Here is a 6,392-nt window from a genome sequence, read left to right on the forward strand (position 1 = left end):
GTGTGATGAGTGGTTTATCAATTTTATTGATTTTTTTTGAAAGAAATGATTTTTTGTTTATACAAATTTTTGAACTTTGTCTTTTGTTTTAGTTTCATTGTTTTCAGCTCAGCTTGTAATTATTTTCTGTCTTCTAATTTTTTATTTGTTAGTTTTTTTTTTTTTTTAATTCATTGCCCACAAATGGAGTACAGCTTGTTTCTCTGGTTCTACTTGAACTAGAGTCACACTGTTTGTGTAATCATATGTACATAGGGTAATGATGTTGTCCCAGTCTATTATTTTTCCTTATCCCCATGAGCTCCCCACCCCTTGTTTTGCTCTATACTATCCATCCGTCCTCCATTCTTGTCTCCCTCCCACACCCTTATGTATCATCATCCACTTATCAGAGAAATCCTTTGACCTTTGGTTTTTGGGATTGACTTATCTCAGGATGATATTGAAATCCCTGTCTGTCAGTTGATTCTAATAAGATACTTTAAAAGTGCAATCAGATATCCTAGGAAACTTTTGCAAACTCAACTTAAAAAGTCTGTTTTGGTAAATACCCACACTTGCTGAACTGGTGCACATAAGTAGATCAAGATTAACAAAATCAGTTTTATTTTGTAATGATCCATATTTGAGAATCAATTTAACCAAAGGAAAGTGAGTATAGAAAAATTATGTGTACTTCAGTGAAAGGTGCTTTATCTTGACTCCACAGTCTCCATATTGGTACTCAACTCTGTCCCCAGGTTCCTATAGAGTCATGTCAAAATCATCAAATCTGTGGTTTAGTTATTCATTATCACAATCAGGTGCATTTGAGAAATATTTATTTTATTAATACAGAAATCACTAGCAAGATGTATTTTTCAGTATCTCATTTTCAACTCTGAGTAGAATCAGAGTAAGAAGAGTTCTTTGCAATGAAATAAGGCACTTTATCTTCAAAAGATTGGAACACACCATTAATTTTGAAACAGGCAACACTTAGATAGATTTAATTCATATTTATTCCATATACAAAATATATCCTCAATGAATTCTAAGAAGACCAGAGCTCCACATCCATGTACTGAAGCGGCCAAGATAGAGACCTGAGGCAGATTTGGGACCAAGTTGCTCACCTTATTCCTTGTTCTGGGGCCCAGGTGTGGATGAAATGTGGGGAGAGGAGCTTATTCAGACCTGGGATTGTCACTCTCCTGGAAATGCATCTTGCAGGGTCTGTGAAGAGCCCCAGATCACCTAGCCATCAAGGAAGCCTCCTAAACTGTCCCCAAAGACGTGGGTGCCTCCCTCACCTTTGCAGGAGCAGCCTCCAGAACTCACCTTCTCCTGGGAATAAGCTGTGGCATGACTGTAATTCCGTCATGGCTTCCCACCTACTGTACTAGTGGCATCACACTCTTCTGTGGAGACATGATGCCACTTTTCAGGTCCAAAATCAGTTGGTGTTTTAAGTTGACCCTGGAATTGTTCATCTTGGTAACAAAGGGAAAGGATATTTCCATATTCAGGGGAGGTCGTGAGGGCAGATCGCACCCCTTTCTTTGTAAGCTATGGACTTTTGTGTCTATTGGATTATGTTCTGGGTTCCTACATTAGCAAACGCAAAACAGACTCAGAATAACTCAATTCTAAAATGATTGATCTCAAACTAAGGACTTTCCATCTAATCAATAAAATATTTTTCTTTATACTGGGCATGGTGGCATACTCTTGCAACCTCAGCAACTTGAGAGACTGAGGCAGGAGGATCTCAAGTTCAAAGCCAGTCTCAGCAAAAGCGAGGAGATAAGCAACTCAGTGAGACCCTACCTCCAAATAAAACACAAAATAAAGTTGGAGATGGTGCTCAGTGTTTGAAGGCCCCTGAGGTTAACCCCTGGTAGATCCACCCCAAAAAGACCCCTATTCTTGCTGATTGGCATAATCACAGACTCTTGGACAGAAGTCCCTGTGCTTCTCTTTTGCCAGCAGAGCAATAAAACTTATTTTTCCTTTTTCTCAAAGCTCTATTCTCATTATTGGATTGGCATTAAAATGGAGGTTGGAGCTTTCACTAACACCATGTCCTCGTGTTTCCACCACTCACAGCTGTTATCTGTGAATACATTTCTTGTTTTGAAATATGTTATCTAATGTTAATAGAGTTACTATAGTACAGCTTACTCATGCCCTTTGCATGGTATGTGATTTATATCCTTAGGTTTTCAATCCCTTTATACATTTACATTCAAACAGTGACTCCTGTAGGTAGCATAGAATTGACCTTGTTTTCATTCTTTTTGATCCCTACCTTCAGATAGAATTGTCCAGCCAGGTTCACATTTAATGTCACTGTTGATGTAATGATATTTATCTCTGCCTTTTTACATTTTTACCTTTTCCCACATGTTTTTTTTTTTTTTCCTCTATCCCTCTTCACTGTGTGTGTTTGTGTTTTACTGGGAACAAGCACAGGCATGCTCCAACACTGAAATGCATCCCCAGGGCCTTTTAACATTTTATTTTGAAAGTGGGTGAGGATAAGTTGCTGTAGCTGTCCTAGTATTTTGATCACCCTGGAATGGCTTGCAACAACATAACAGGTTACTTCTCTATTTCTGTTTCATTGTTTGTTCTTTGCTTGCTGAGGAAGAAATTCATCAGTGAATTTTACAGTTTTTATGTATCAACCTAGTTATGAGTTACCACATGTGAGAAACATGCTCACTTATCCAAACACAAAGAATGAATTTGTTAAAGAGCTGGACCTCCCAAGAAACTGAGGCAGAGGAAAGACCCCCTTTAAAGCTCAAATCTTGCATTCAAATCAGATATATTTTAGACATGTCCCCAAGTAATAGGCATGAGCTTATTGAAGGGATAGGAAAAGGGGAAGGAGATACTCTCCAGGGAGAGAATGTGTCCTCTCAGAGAGAAGAAGGGCAGTGTGCCTTTCCCACAATCCAGTTTAATTGGATTCCCAGAGAAATTTCTAGAAAGTCAAGCCCACATCCACCTTTTCACCTCTGACTGACCTGGTGAGGTAACAACGGACTCTCATGTCACCACAATCAATATACCTTCATGTCACTTTGGCCTATGCTGAGGAGTTCTAATTGGATTCATAACCAAAGAATCATCCTGATATTCCAAAAGGTATACAGTGAAAAAAATCTCAATATCCACAGCGGTTACTCTCAACATATTCAAGGGTCCCATTGATGGTGGAATACAGAATCATGTGATTCAAGCAAGTAGATGTCCATCCTGCAAAATGGGCCCAGTCCAAGAGCCAGCCGAGAGGCCCTCCATGTTGGTTAGAAAACGTGCCTCACTAGCTCTCATAGTGTTTCTGAAACACAGGTGGAAGTCACTGGGATTCAGTTACTTTTCCTTCCTGGCCTTCATACTTCAGTGATCATGCATTTGTTTAATCATTTTATTGAATTTTGCATTTTATTTGTTCTATTTAGTTGCACATGACAGAAGGCATGTATATATTTTCATGAATCATACATTAGAGTGTAATCTCTCACTTTCCTGATCACACATATTGCAGGTCGCAGGGGTCAGGCAGTCATATATGTTCTTGAGGTCGTAATGTGTGTTTCACTCTACTGCCATTCTTACAAAATGCTTGGTTAAATATGAACCCTCAGATGAGACCCGACAAACTCTGCCAGCACCGACTTCCTCCTCCTGGGGCTCTTCTCCACTTCCCACTCCAGCCTGGTCTCCTTCTCCTTCCTGGTTGGCATTTTCATTGTGACCCTGATGGAAAACGCGCTCATGATCCTGCTCATCTGCAGGGACCCGCGCCTGCACACCCCCATGTACTTCCTGCTCAGCCACCTCTCCTTCATGGACATCCTGCACGTTTCCAACATCGTTCCCAAGGTGATCGCTGACTTCCTGTCAGGCAGCAGAGCCATTTCCTTTGCAGGCTGTGGGACCCAGTTGTTTCTGTCCCTCATGCTGCTGGGCAGCGAGTGCCTTCTCCTGGCTGCCATGTCCTGTGACCGCTATGTGGCCATCTGCCACCCCCTGCGCTACCCGGTGCTCATGAGTGAGAGGGTGAGTGTGCTCCTGACTGAGGGGTGCTGGCTGGTTGGGACCCTCAATGCCACTGTCCACACAGGGCTCTTACTGCACCTGCCCTACTGTAGCTCTAGGGTGATCGATCACTATTTCTGTGAATTTCCTGCCATGCTGAAGTTGTCCTGTGCAGACACCTCACGCTATGAACGAGGGGTTGATGTGAGTGCCGTTATTTTCCTGCTGATCCCTCTCTCCATGATATGTGCATCTTATGTGCAGATTCTTCTCACCTTCCTCCAGATGAAGTCATTGGAGGCACGGAAGAAGGCCTTTCCCACCTGCTCCTTCCACATGGTCCTGGTCCCAATGTAGTATGGGTCCTTCATTTTCACCTACATGAGACCCCAGACATACCGCACCCCAGGCCAGGACAAGTTCCTGGCCATATTCTACACCATCATCACGCCCACCCTCAACCCTGTCATCTACAGCTTCCGGAACAAAGACATCCTGACGACCATGAAGAACCTGCTCAGAGGTAGCTTCCCATATAAAAAGTGAAATAGGCCTGAAGATTGTGTTCTTTCAATCATGAGCCCTAGTGCTGTGTCTTCATGTTTCTTCTTAGGTTGAACTCAAAATTTATTACTTGAACCCTCAGTTGAACTATCATAAACACGTTGCATGCATGAGTAAAGCAGGCAAAAGTTGTGTCTCATTACACTTAGTGATTGTTTCCAAGAGTTGTAGAAAGACTACATTCCTATCAGCAACTACGTGGTCCTAGGTTCTTCTAGTACTCCCTATAAGGAGCTTTCCTGGTCCTCCCAGTGTGTCTCCCTGTACCAACTACATGACTTTCTCCTGCTGTGTTGCTAGGCACTTAGACTCACTTATTGGGGTGTGCCTTGTTGAGAAATAACAACAGGCAAACCTCACTTAGGGTATTCAAGGTTGTCACAGAAGCCGAATTATAAGATGGAAAGGGAAGGTCACTCGGTGCTGCAGTGGATGGTGGATTCTGCAGTGATGTCCTCCACCATGACACTTACTCCCTCCTGGTGACTTCTGAGGGAGTGGGCTGCCTGTGTGCCCCTGCAGGATCAGTCCCATTGGTGGAGGACTGTGTCCAACCCACACTTGGGTGCACCCATGTCCTGACAAGTAGGGAATGAGTCAGTGTGGACAGGGGATTTGTTAGGTACAACCCTCACAGCATAACCCATGGGAAACTGAACCTTGACCTATGTCTCTTAATTGGGATGTGAATGGCACCAGCTTCCTAGGCATGGGAATGATGAAAAGTCTTCCTCATATTCTGTCTTGCTATTAGGAAACAGGATGAACCCACTATTACATATAACTGTGGAACACTATTTAAAAGAATGTCATCCTCGACTCCTCTGACATCTCACAGCCAGTCCTGCTGCTGGGTCCTTAGAGCAGACTCCAGACCTGCCCCTGTCAACACTCTGTAGACACCTGGCTCGTGACCTCCATTCATCAACCTGGGCACACTATGGCCACTCCGTGCTGTGGTGAAGTCTGTCTTTCCTCTTTGAGTCTCCGCCACACACTAGGGGTACTTGTCAAGGATCAGTCACATGACAGCTCTCCCTGTTGAAGTTTCCAGTGGCTCTTAGTGAACCCAAGTCCTCTAGTCCAGTACCATGACCGCTGTATACTTTTCTCAGTGTGCCTGGTCTGCCCCGGGGCTTCACTGGACTGTCCCCATGCTTTTCCCAGGCCTCAAGCCATTTCATTCAATAATGCTGTTCTTTCCATGCAGTACCTTTCTGGGCATCTTGCTCTCCCTCTAATTTGGATGTCTGTTTCAATTTCACTCAGAAAAGTCTGTGTTGATAGGTAATTTTAATAGAGCACTCTGGGGGAGATCCAAGATGGTGGACTAGAGGGAGGCTGCATTCCTTGTCACTCCGCAATGCCGGTTTCAAGCAGAGGATATCTGTTTCTCGGTGAGGCAGTTTTTGCTGCTTATTGATCCCCTGGTGTTTACCCATTTGTCTGCTGTGATGACCTGCAGTCTGCCAGCATATCAATGCCTTTTTTGAGAGCAGATTGCTCACTGTCAGGCGTCTATCATCCGTAATTTGCCTGCCTCTCGCCTATCTATCGCCTGCCTTACAACTATCCATCACCCAAAGCTCGAGGTTCACCTCCCAATCGTCTGACAACAGTCAGCAAACTGATGGCCAACTGCCAGTGGAGCACCAGCTGCCTGCTGCTGCCTGGAAGTTCACTGTTACAGTACCGCAGGTTTAATTACACGTGGCTGCCACCATTTTGAGACAACAGCCAGGCCCTGTAGGACCCCTGGCCGGACTGACTGAGCCTCATCTCCAGGATCCCTCAGC

The 6,392-nt window shown here is 44.0% G+C and overlaps 1 pseudogene; it reads left to right on the top strand.

Moving 5' to 3' along the window:
- The first annotated feature begins 1,361 nt into the window (after window positions 1–1,361).
- Window positions 1,362–4,578, top strand: LOC124973490 (olfactory receptor 2AJ1-like; annotated as a pseudogene).
- The last annotated feature ends 1,814 nt before the right edge of the window (window positions 4,579–6,392 follow it).

This window comes from Sciurus carolinensis (assembly GCF_902686445.1).
Source record: "Sciurus carolinensis chromosome 19 unlocalized genomic scaffold, mSciCar1.2 SUPER_34, whole genome shotgun sequence".
Lineage (NCBI taxonomy): Eukaryota > Metazoa > Chordata > Mammalia > Rodentia > Sciuridae > Sciurus > Sciurus carolinensis.